This window comes from Octopus bimaculoides, chromosome 5 (genome assembly GCF_046866305.1).
Source record: "Octopus bimaculoides isolate indiv1 chromosome 5, ASM4686630v1, whole genome shotgun sequence".
Classification (NCBI taxonomy): domain Eukaryota; kingdom Metazoa; phylum Mollusca; class Cephalopoda; order Octopoda; family Octopodidae; genus Octopus; species Octopus bimaculoides.
The window spans coordinates 98,651,509-98,664,008 of record NC_142932.1 but is presented as its reverse complement, the minus strand read 5'-3'; the positions used below and the strand labels follow the sequence as shown (position 1 = coordinate 98,664,008).

The window sequence follows — 12,500 nt, the reverse complement described above, 5'->3', positions numbered from 1 at the left end:
ACTAAGTAATGTAAGTTGAGTTAATAATAATAATAATAATAATAACAATGACAAAAACAACAGGAATAGTCCTTTTTACTGTAGACACAAGGCCTGAAATTTTGGGGTAGTGGGCAACATAATTGCATAGACCTCAGTACTCAACTGGTACTTATTTTATCTACCTTGAAAGGGATAAAAGACAGAATTTGATCCTAGAATGTAAAGACAAACACAATACTGCAAAGCATTTTGTCTTGGCAGACTAATTTTATTATTTTTATAATTATATTATGGACCCTGAAAGGATGAAAGGCAAAGTTGAAATCCACTGAGATCACCTTTGCCCTTCATCCTTTCAGGGTTGATGAAATAAGTACCAGTTACACACTGGGGTCAATGTAATTGATTTACCCCTCCCCCAAATTTCAGGCCTTGTGCCTATAGTAGAAAGGATTATTATTATTATTATAAACAATAATAATAATAATCATAATAATAATAATAATAATAATGATGATAATAATAATAATAATAATAATGGTTTCAAATTTTGACCTATGGTCAGCTAGTTCAGTGGAGGGAGTGAATCAATTACATTGACCCCGTAAGGATGAAAGACCAAGTTGACCTTGGTGGAATTTTAACTCAGAATGTAAAGGCAGACGAAATCCCACTAAGCATTTTGGCCAGTGTGCTAATGATTCTGCCGACGCCGATGACCCTTTATATTATAGGCACAAGGCCTGAAAGTTTGGAGGAGGGGGTAGTTGATTACATTGACCCCAGTATTCAACTGGTACTTATTTTTCTGACCCCAAAAGAATGAAAGGCAAAGTTAACTTTGATGGAATTTGAACTCAGAACTTGGAAACAGACGAAATACAGCTAAGCATTTCACCTGGCATGCTAATGATTCTGCCAGCTCGCCAATAATAATAATAATGGCTATACAGTCCTATTATTGGACAGTCTTAGAGACACAGTCCTATTACTGAAGATGCTATAGTTATAAGATTGGAACTGAATTCATCTTGTTTTAGGACTAATGTGATCTTTGTGAGTTTATTTTTCTTACTTGATGAAAATTTGAGAGAACTGATTATTACACTTAACTTGTGATATCAGTTCTATCAAAGCTTCAACAACATTTTGAATAAAATTCGAAAGTAACACTCTACTGTGTAGATAAGAAAACTAACTCACTAAGATCATGTTAATCCCCAAACAAGTCAGCAGTGATAGTCAAAAGTGCATGCATAGGACACAGGCTAAAACACATGAACAGAGACAAAACAGTGAAAAAGGTAAAGAAAAAGGTTGTATAGCCACATGAGGAATAATGCTGAAATTTTAGGAAGCATGGTATTTCTGAAGGATACAATGTTTTGACAATGAATAACTAATGCAGATAGTTTATTGCGTGTTTCATCAATACTGAGCATGAAAAAATGTTTCCAAAAATCATGGGTGCTGCACTGTTTTCTGTATTTTATAAGCATGTCCACAGATGATAGAGATATTGAATTAAAAAAGGTGACCAAAGTTATTGTTGGAAAGATGGTGATTAATCTTGTGGGCTTCTACCAAATCAGCTGCTGGATGTTGAAGCTTTAGTGTGTTGAAGGCTAGAAAAGCAAGATGTTCAAGATATGGTAAGTAACTGATGGAGAGTATTCATGTGATTGCATGTCTCTGAACAGCTTCTGGTAGATTGGTATTCTGGATAAAATGGGAGTTGCAGACTGGAAATGCAAACTCTAAATGTGGATGTACCATAGCTATATATAGCTGGTAAGCAGCTAACAATGGTCTTACTGAATGATGCTATGGTATTTTCTGCTTTCTTTAATGATTTTAAAAATTTGGTGTGTCCAACATAGATCATTGTTGATAATAATGTCTAAGTCATGCTCACCAGCAAACTTAAGGTTGGTCTTGTGGGGAGAGAGTAGATAAATTTCAGGTTTTCCTCCTAAAATGTGCACTGGTCTACAGTCAGCAATCCGTTGTTGCATTGTGTCCCCCGTCATAGGATGAAAGATATATAATGTATAGGATTTATTTTTTTTATATTTTCAAGGTACTGCTTAATGAGGTTTGTATATTTTATGCAGTAACATGCTTGAAATTGGTATCTATTTCATTAATATATACAACAGGAGACACTGGATGTCATTGTATATAGTGCAGAATGTTGCTATAGTACCCAAACTACTTCTTTTCAATTGATAGCGAAGAACTACAATTAGTTATAAAGCTTAGTCATCACACCCACTACAGAGAGATCCCCATAAGTCATTTGTTTCAAAGTTACTAAATTATGACAGACACAACACAGAATTCTTGCTGGTAGCAACAAAACTTCTAAAATGGATGGAGAAAACTGGTTGGATCAACATTCTACCATTTCTTGGTACAATGGTAGAATGTTAGTTATATCTACAGAAAATGTGGGTTTGAGTCCTGTGTATAGGCTTTGGCTTTTTTATCCAAGGGTTTTTTAACCTAATATTTACATACTATATTTATAGCTTTAGCTAGTTTGAGTTCTATTAAAAACAAATATTTCATATATATATTTAAGTCACAATATATGGATTCAACTAATCCAGTGGTACTCATAAAAAACCTCCTTATCTTTGCATATGAAACAATTTGTTGTGATATTTGAATTTTCCAATGGTTAAATAAATTTCATCATACATTTTCTTTTGTCATTTGTAACATACACACACACACGTATGTATGTATATATACATGTACGGCCATATCACCAAATTGTCCACTGGCTTTGTACCTTTGAAGAATTGTGAAACGACAACCCCTTCTTGAAAAACAGGGTTGGTGACAGGAATGGCATCCAGCTGTAAAATAAAATCTTCAATAACAGTCACCTAACTCAAGCTAGCACGGAAAAAAGTTATAAGAATGAAGCAAATATATGTACACATTGTGTGTGTGTCTATATACATACATAAATATGTATGTACACACACACACATACATGCACACAAACACATACAAACAACAACACCAACACACACTTGTCATTTCACCTCTCGTACACTCATATGCACATATATACATGCAGGTATACACTGATATGCACATAGCCTCTCATGACCAAGCACACATGCACATATGTCCATATACGACTTCACATATGCACATGTATATACACATGCACTCATATGCACATGCAAACATACATAGCCACACCCACCCACTCACACTTTTCACCTCATCTCACCTCTTGACTGAATTGAATATCAGCCACCAAGCTGCATGTTGACTCACACCCTTATACATACATCACTCACATAAACACAGATATTCCCACGCACACACATACACTGGCCATCTTCACATTCTCCTGTCCCAAAAAACCACTTTATCTCTTTTCACTTCTGGGCACTGCAGCAATGTAACTACACACATTCTATTGGTGATTTTCCTCCTTTTGGACTTTTCCCTTTCTGATGAAGAGCTATGCTTGAAACATCAAAAGCTCTCTTTTTTTACTGAGTGTCAAACTAATACATTCCACGTGCACGTCCTCTTGTTTGTTTATTTGCTTTAACTATATACATATATGTGAAGGCAATGAACACAAAAGAAACAACACAGGAGGGACAATTTCTAGCAAATGTATTAATGTAACACTTAAAAAGAAAAGAAAGGTCCTTGATGTTTTAGACACTAGTCCTTCATCAGAAGAAAGAAAACATATAAAAGAAGATGTGTGTGGAAAAGTGGTTCGGTGAATGCTGTTCTTTAAGAGGAGAAATGGTGTGTGCATATACAGGAGGCTATCTGTGTACAGAAATGCTGTGTGGAAGTGTTTGTGGTGGTATGGGAGTGTGAGAAAGCATGCAAATATATGTTGTAGGGGAAGATGGTATGTAGGTGTAATCGCATATGTGGTGAATATATATGTAGGTATATGCACACATACACTCATATATTAAGTGATTCATCACTTTTTCAGAATAAGACTGAAAACGTGTGAAATTGTCTCCCCTACTATCCTTGGAAGATATCACTATATTGTTTTTTCTAGCTAACTTTTTTAATATTCCCTGTTTTAAATTTGCTGACATTATCCATTATCATGTTGCTGCATTATCCATTTTCTAAAAAATGTATTTGTAATTTCCTTTGCCAATCAATGTATAATCTTGTCTATTTATTGATTTCTTCATCACTATACTTTGCTGAGGAAATCAGAGTAAGGCCAAAAAGATGCCTAGCATGTTTTTGGAAAATTGTAGTGTAATATTAATCATTGACTTTTTTCTTTCCTGTCACCATATATATTTCTATTTTAAGCATGTCAGTATTAACTTGCATCTGGGTAATGTCTCCCAATTAATTATTCATTAAGCAATTCTAGATATATCATTTTTATGACTGTAGAAGTAAATAACAATGGTTTCAGTTTTTCTTTGAAAGCTAAGAAACCATTATTGGTGCCACTTTTACCAAGACAATCTACCACCAAATCAAATGCCTTGAAATATTTTTAGTTGCATATTTTCTGATGTACAAGTTTAAGACCTTTTGACTCTGGTTTTCATTCCTTAGTCATCAATAATATAAGTGACTGTAAGAAAAAGCATTGTGCTGATTCAGTAAAAGGTTAGATGAAATAAATTATTATTGAAGTCTTGGCATTCTCTACTTTACCATACCATCCTCCACTTCTGTTGTTACATACTTCTGCTTGAAACTTAGTTTAAAGATGACTTTTAAAAGTATTTTTGCTTTTACATGTTTATTTATATTTGTGTTTTATTTTTACATCTTTATTTGTATTTAGATTTTTTATCTTTGCTTATATTTTACTTGTCTTCTTAATTTTTCATTTTCAAGTTATATTTTTTGTAAAATTAATCATTTTCAGAGCATGTGTTTTTTGTTGTGTGTCTCCCAATTAGCTCTGATTGGAGACCACCTCACTATCTTTTTGACTATTACTACTACAACTACTACTACTATTACACTAGTCCTATCTTATCAAAATTAGCTAGTAACTGCTTACCACTTTCTTTCAAACTTACTGGCCACATTTGTCTCTCCTCTTCTTGGCACCCATCCTTTACCTTCTCCCACAAGTTCCACAGTAACCACTTACTCCAATCCTTCTACCTTAGGACATCAACCAACTGGAATTCCTGACCCAGCTATGTTTTTCTAACAGATGTTAACTTGCAATTGTTCCAGCAGAATATTAACCAAATCAGTCTGTAGACTTTTAGAGCCTGTAAAGATCATGCATATAGTCCTTCCCTCCTTCTAGCTGGCACTTAAAAAAAAAAACAAAGAAGGTGGGCAGATAAGCAAGAAATATGTACTTTCTCATGGTAATACATCATAATGGTTGTTGCCTAGTTTGAACTTCTAATAATATGATTATTAGCCCACTACTTTTACTCCTGCATAATTTTCCGTAACCCCTTACCCGGCAAAGATGAGTTAACTTGTCTTCACCCAATTTGTCTTTTTCGGAGTGCAATGAGTAAACTCGTCTAAAACATATAATTTCAAAAGCAACCACAAACGAATTTTCACAAATTACGTTCAGATGTTGAGCTCAGAAGATGACGATGAGTATGAAACTTCTATTAGAAGCTTGAATACATCAGATGAGAGTGCAAGCTTGTCTGATTAAAAAAAGTTCGTCTGAAAATAAAATGTTTTCTCCAAAATATTTCTCCAGGAAGGGGTTAAGCAGTTTTGCAAAATTCTTTGAATAGTAACTTGGCTCAGGAATACTGATTTACTAGTTTCATAATAATAACAGGCTTATTGTAAACAGTGCTGCTTAGGTGTACTACAACTAATAATAGTTTATATATCAAGACATGTTTCAGTCCTCTTTATTTAGAAAATACATTTATTACAATATGGAATCGATGCTTATTATCTTTGCAGTCTCCACCCCACCTGATTCATAGTCAGCTTCAACAGCTGTGGGTCAGTGTTTGCTAGAAAAGTGTGAGTGGTTAGGGGCTTCCAGAGACTAACAGTTTCAAAGAAAGAAGGGCTGGCTGTAGTATTTTGTGTGGGATTTGAGAGATGAGACAGAGGTGATGAAGCAAGGGAGATAAATAGGCTGGGTGCTTAGAGTGGAGCGGACACAGTAATGTGTTGTGCTCTTAGTGTTTTCTTAAGTTTTGCATTAATAACTTTTATCCGTTTCTATTTGATGGTCAAGTATTGGTGTTAGGAAGTACAATAGCCATTACCATGAAGAGTGCATTAGCAATGAACTTTAGTCATATCTCTGTGATGTCACATCAATTTGTAACTCTCCCTTTTTTTTGTCTATATTTTTCATTCAACTATTAACCTTACTTACAACTGTTCAAAGTGAACTCTATCTTGTTATTTTAGTATTTCCAGTTTAAAATGGAACGTTTCTTTCCCATCTAGGGCCAACATAAAATATTATATATATATATATGTATATTTGGGATAAGCAGTTACTTGAACTATGATAGATTTCTGGGTCATAGTCATGGATTTCTTCATTGTTAATTTTATTGTTGCCATCATTGTCATCATTTTAATGTTTACTTTTCAAAGCTGACATGGGTTGGACAAAACTGATTGAAATATAGAATACACTATAACAAAAAACCCATACAAGTGTGAAATATTTGTTCTTTTGTGTCTGAATTATGACATATACAAACAATGATTGAGGCATTATCAATGCCCCTTATGTTGGAAGCATACTTTATACATCTTACTCTCAAACTTGTCATACAAACTATTAAACTACTACAATCTCATTGATTTCATCCAACTGTTCATATTTTATGAAAGCTTGAAGTTTAACAATACAACCTTTCATTTATAAAGTGACTGAAAAAAAACAAACTGATCAACCTATATTTTTTTAGACTTGTTACAAGAATTTTAATATATCTGAATTTATAGAAAATACTTTTTATCTATATTGTGTAAAACTGTACATAAATTTGAGAAATATAATGGACAAATAAAACATTATTTAGTCCTAGCCGCACACATCTCATATATCTGCTGTAGCTATCAATTCAAAGTTATGGGAGAAGACGTCCTAATTACTGCAAAATCAGAATCATGTGGTTGTGTCGGTAGTTTCTTAACCTCACATCTATTCCTGCACCCTTAACAAGTTGCTTCAGTTTATATTTTTGTAAATTGTATCTCTATCTATCTGACTTATTTAATTAGTACAAAAACATGTACTCAATTGAAACCTATACTAGTGTGTATATTAGATGCAGTTATTACTTTTGAGGATAGGTCATCAGACAAAATGCCTTGCAGTATTTGTTTTCATGTTCTGAGTTCAAAACTTTGCATTTCATCTTTTCATAGTCAATAAAATAAAGTACTGGTCAAGGCTTCTCCCAAATTTCAGGCTTTGTGCTTGTATTAGAAGCTATTATTTTGGAGTTATTTCCCTTGGACTTTATATTTTCTTGGCTGGAAACTTTAGCGTTACTTATAATTGTATTTATACATAAGATATGTGTTGCCTCGCTGTATTATTATTATTGTGCTCTCGTTCGTTCGTTATAATCCTGAAAAGAACATTAATTGAACAACCATAGGATAGTGACTTTGATCTAGTTGGTTGAAACCAATGTGTTGGAGTAATGCAAACAACAGCTATTTTTCATATATGGTTTCTCATTTAGATACTTGGCCAACAGTCTTGTGAAGAGGGTTGTTGATACCATCAATCCCAGTACTAGATAGGTATTTTATTTTATAATCTTGGAAGGATTTGAACTCACAATATGAAGACTCAGCAAATACCTGCAAAGCATTATTTCCACTGCTCTAATGATTCTGCTGGCTCACTGCCTTAGCATTTGTTTCAGATAGAGAATTAATTTATATGAAGTTTATAGTCTTTGGAGGAAAGAAGGAAAGGTGAATAAATCTTAACGACTTGTAAAATAACAATGAAACAAGCTGCTTTAATCCACATCCTAAACTGTGGAAAAGGGTCTCGTGGTCCTAATTTCCAGTGATTCAAAATACATATGGCTTTGATTCCTTCATAATCCACTTTATTTTGCTACTCTAGTAATACACGGTGTGCAGTTTGGTTGATACTTATATATTTTGCATTGAAGTTATTTTGCTTTTATTCTTAAATGAATGAGTTATTCTAATCCAACAAGAGCACTATTTTTATATTCCCTCATGTACAAAACTTATCCACAAGAAATTGAAAGCAATCTAACATGTTTTATTTTAAATTTTATGTGAAATTGACCTTTTTGTCAAGAAGTTCTTATTATGGAATAGTCACTTTAAATATTTATTAACATTAACACAATGGACACAAATGAACTTTAATTAAAGGCAGTTGATTTTTAAAAGATTTACTTTTTCTGCATTTACTGTTCCATTAAATAAATATAATTCAAATGGAAATCAATTCCAAATTATTCTAAATACTAAACAATTCCCAAATATATCAAATAAAATTTCATATATATTTGTTTTATTTCATAATATTCAGATTTCTTCTTTCATTTTCCCCTTTATTTGTATTGTATATTTTTCAGAATGTACACATGTAACTTTTAATAAAATGGAAATAACTGCATTTTGTTACATTTTCAAAAGACAACCAGTTACAGAAAAAAAAATGTAGCCCATCATAATGGTAGCAAAAAATACAGCATCTCTAAATCCTTGTGGTGAAATATTAAGATATTAGAGAGTGTGAGTTGTGAAGAATGAAATCTGTAAGTTTTAGATGTCTCAGTGACCAATATATGAATAACCAGTATAGAGTAATATTGTATGACACTATTGCTGAAGTGTGTGTGTGAGAGAGAGCAGTGTCTGAAGTTATAAAAGCTATCTTAACATATTTGAATATTATATTTGATAGAACAACTAATTTGCTAATTCCATTGGGACTTTGGAATAAACCACAAACATGTTTCATGGCTGGTTGTGTAAACAGGATAATACATCAATGGAATGAAGTAGTGCTTCAACGAACTAAGAATAGACCTCTGAACATTATAGTTAGTGTTTAGGTTTGAATAACTTCTATCATGCTAGCAAAACTTTGCATTGGAATTAAGAAGGGGACCCCACTCTACATGACATCATATTTTTAGAAAACTGAAGCAGGTAGAAATTTCATAGAACCATGACAAATCTCATGTCATGAATGGAAGAGAGTAGTTAATCTGTTTCCAGGCTAGAAGGAATAGAATGTGATATGTATCTTGTTTCAACTTTTGCATGTTTGATGCAGTTCTCTTCAAAATGTTCAGAGGCATTGATACACACACACACACCCATACATACTTATCTCACATATAATTATTCAAATTTCACATTTCTAATCAGCAGACTATATATGTAGGTGGCCTGTTGTTCAGAATATGTAGAGGAGTGTGAAGAAAACTTCTGAGTGGGAACAGTAGATAACTGATAAAAAAAGATAGAAAATCCTGCATTTTCTCATAATGGACAAGGTGTATGTAAAGGAGAAGTTATTTTATGCTTATGAGCTGGTTGACTTCTAGAATTGAACTGAGGATGAATGATAAATTGTAAAGCTGCAAATTGTACTAGTTTCTGTTTTGTATTGTGCTCTCTTTCTTTCTCTCTCTCTCTCCTCACATACACACACATACATAAACACATTCATGTATGACAAATGTGAAGGTCTACTTTGCAGTGGATGTAATAGAAATAGAATCCCACAAAATGACAAATATTAAATAAAAAGAACAACTTTAAAAGCATTATGTGACTTAAAAGTTAACAACATAGAAATTTATAAGAATGACAAAAGTAATATGTTCATAATTCTGGACAGAGACAAATACCATGCAAAAATTAATAACTTACTTATAGACAAAAACAAATTTGCTAAAATCATGAAAGACAATATAAAATTAAGCACATTAAGTACAGCAATATCTATACAAATAGGATCCCCTTTCTACACATTAAAGGAAAAATCTCTCTCAGCATATATATATATATATATATATATATATATATATATATATATATATATATACACACATGATACAGTAAGAATATTTGAAATTTTTAGGAAGTAATGCCTACATAAATTTCACCACAACATAAATCAATTGCTGATGTACGAGTGTAATGGTTACAAAGAAAATATATATATAAATAAATAAAAAAGACCTGTAGTAACGGTGCGGATTGGCTGCCATTTTGGGAAATCCTGTGAGGCGCATGCGCAATGATCGTCAGCTTTTAGGCTTGACCATCATTTACACTTTTCGGCCCCGGCTGTTGACCAGGCAGGACGCAACTGCGACCAGCTTCACCAGAGATGAGATGTACATGCAGCCCAAATAAAATACTCTTTGTACCAATGCATACACCAACATCAATACCATCATAAACACACACACCAGTGACCATTTCACCTTCGTCGTTAAGACAGAACTTCAGTGAACCTTATGTTACTAGATCTGGCCGGACTGTGCACTGGCCCAAGAAACTTTCTAGAACAATATATATATGACTTTTGCCGTTGGCGAATTATTATATTGTGAATTAGTGACATTTTATGTTTGTTTTCATTTTCATTTCAGACTTTTTTTTCTTTTCCATACTCTGTACAAAACGAAATTTTGTTTTTCTCATTCCTTTTCCTCATTGTGTTTTTTTTTTTTTTTTGTAAGCCGTCTCACCTGGGTTAACTGCGGCCATCTTGTTAAAAGCGCCCTCTACAACCTCTTCCTTGTTCGTGCTATGCACTCGGGGGGGGGGGGGGAGCCATTGTAGTAACAGCGCGGATTGGCCACCATTTTGGGAAGTCCTGTGAGGCGCATGCACAATCATCGTCAGCTTTTAGGCTTGACCATCATTCACCTTTTTCGGCCGCAGCTGTTGACCAGGCAGGACGCAACTGCGACCAGCTTCACCAGAGACGAGATGTACATGCAGCCCAAATAAAATACTCTTTGTTATTTGTTTAGAGAGATCTTATCCTCGTGTCTTCTTTCCATAAACATTGTAAGGAAATGTGAAGCACCCAGCGAGTGCACATCACATTTCCTACAAACCCTTTGGTAGTAAAATCTACAAATATTTACCATCATATGATAAACAACACAGAAGCCAAATTTACTTTATTTCTGGAGACTGTGAAGATCTGGAAACATTGAATATGGATTCAGGAACTTTATTGTTCCAAACTAACAGTAATAAACTAATTCAAGCATATGAAAAATCAGTAATAAAGATATAAAATTGAAACCTATTATTTTAAGGAAATTCATTCCCCCAAAATATTAGGTATTAAACCAGTATTTCCTTGGATGAAACTATCCCTTCATGAGGCTAAGACAACCTGTTATTAAATCTAAATGTTATATATATATATTTTGTTTTTGGATTTGGTTTGCAAGATTCTTTATGTGAGTTCGTGTGTTGAAGCATATTCTGTTGTGTCTGGGGAGAATCATTCTCTTTAGGTGCCTTATAATTTAACACACTCACCGGTAAAATTTCCACTTATTTCTTTTTCATTTTTCTAAAATTTTTGTTGTGTCTTGCAACCTTTTCAATAGTCAAAACTATTGAAAAGGTTGCAAGATGCAACGGAAATTTTAGAAAAATTAAAGAAAAAAATACGTGGAAATTTTACTGGTGAGTGTGTTAAATTATAAGGCACCTAAAGAGAATGACTCTCCCCAGACACAACAGTATATATATATATATATATATATATATATATATCATCATCATCATCATCGTCATTTAATGTCTGCTTTCCATGCTAGCATGGGTTGGACAATTTAACTGAGGACTGGCGAACCAGATGGCTGCACCAGCTCCAATCTGATTTGTCAGAGTTTCTACAGCTGGATGCCCTTCCTAACGCCAACCACTCCGAGAGTGTAGTGGGTACTTTTATGTGCCACTGGCACGAGGGCCAGTCAGGCGGTACTGGCAACGGCCATGCTCAAGTGGTGTTTTTTACATGCCACCTGCACAGGAGCCAGTCCAGTGGCACTGGCAATGACCTTGCTCAAATGTTTTTTCATGTGCCACCGGCATAAGTGCCAGTAAGGCAATGGTGGTAACAATCACGCTCAAATGGTGCTTTTATGTGCCACCGGCATGAAATAGAAGAGTAGATGAACGAGGATGAAAAGACAAAACTTCTTTTCTAAGATTTGTATTCTTCGGCAGAGGTATTAAAATCGAGTAGGGAAATCCGAGTGCGTGTGCTAGTTTATATAGGGTGGTGGTGGTGGAGGAAGTCTTGGTGAAGTAAGTGGTAATCGAAAGAGAGAGAGACAGAGTGAGGTCGAGAGAGAGAGAAGGGGTAGTGGTCAGAACACGAGGGAGAAAAATATTCTTTTGGGACTTGGGTAGCATAATTTAATGAAACAGCAAATGTTGATATTAGTAAAATAGAATTGAAAAATCAGAGTTTTCGGTCAGCCAATCTATGACAAAATTAGAGAAATAAGTGACTGTGTGATAAA

General features: G+C 34.0%; 1 protein-coding gene across 3 annotated transcripts in view; it reads left to right on the top strand.

Annotated features, from left to right (window-relative positions):
* Positions 1-10,985, top strand: part of LOC106867873 (uncharacterized) — a 34,707-nt gene extending 23,722 nt beyond the window's left edge. For 2 of the 3 annotated variants that reach the window (XR_001409192.3, XM_014912933.3), the window contains one exon: positions 1-8,505. This exon is cut by the window's left edge. The gene's annotated coding sequence lies outside the window, so the exon portion shown is untranslated. Of the gene's footprint in view, positions 8,506-10,685 lie in introns of those variants that run through there. The other variant, XR_016241984.1, reaches the window with a different exon arrangement.
* The last annotated feature ends 1,515 nt before the right edge of the window (positions 10,986-12,500 follow it).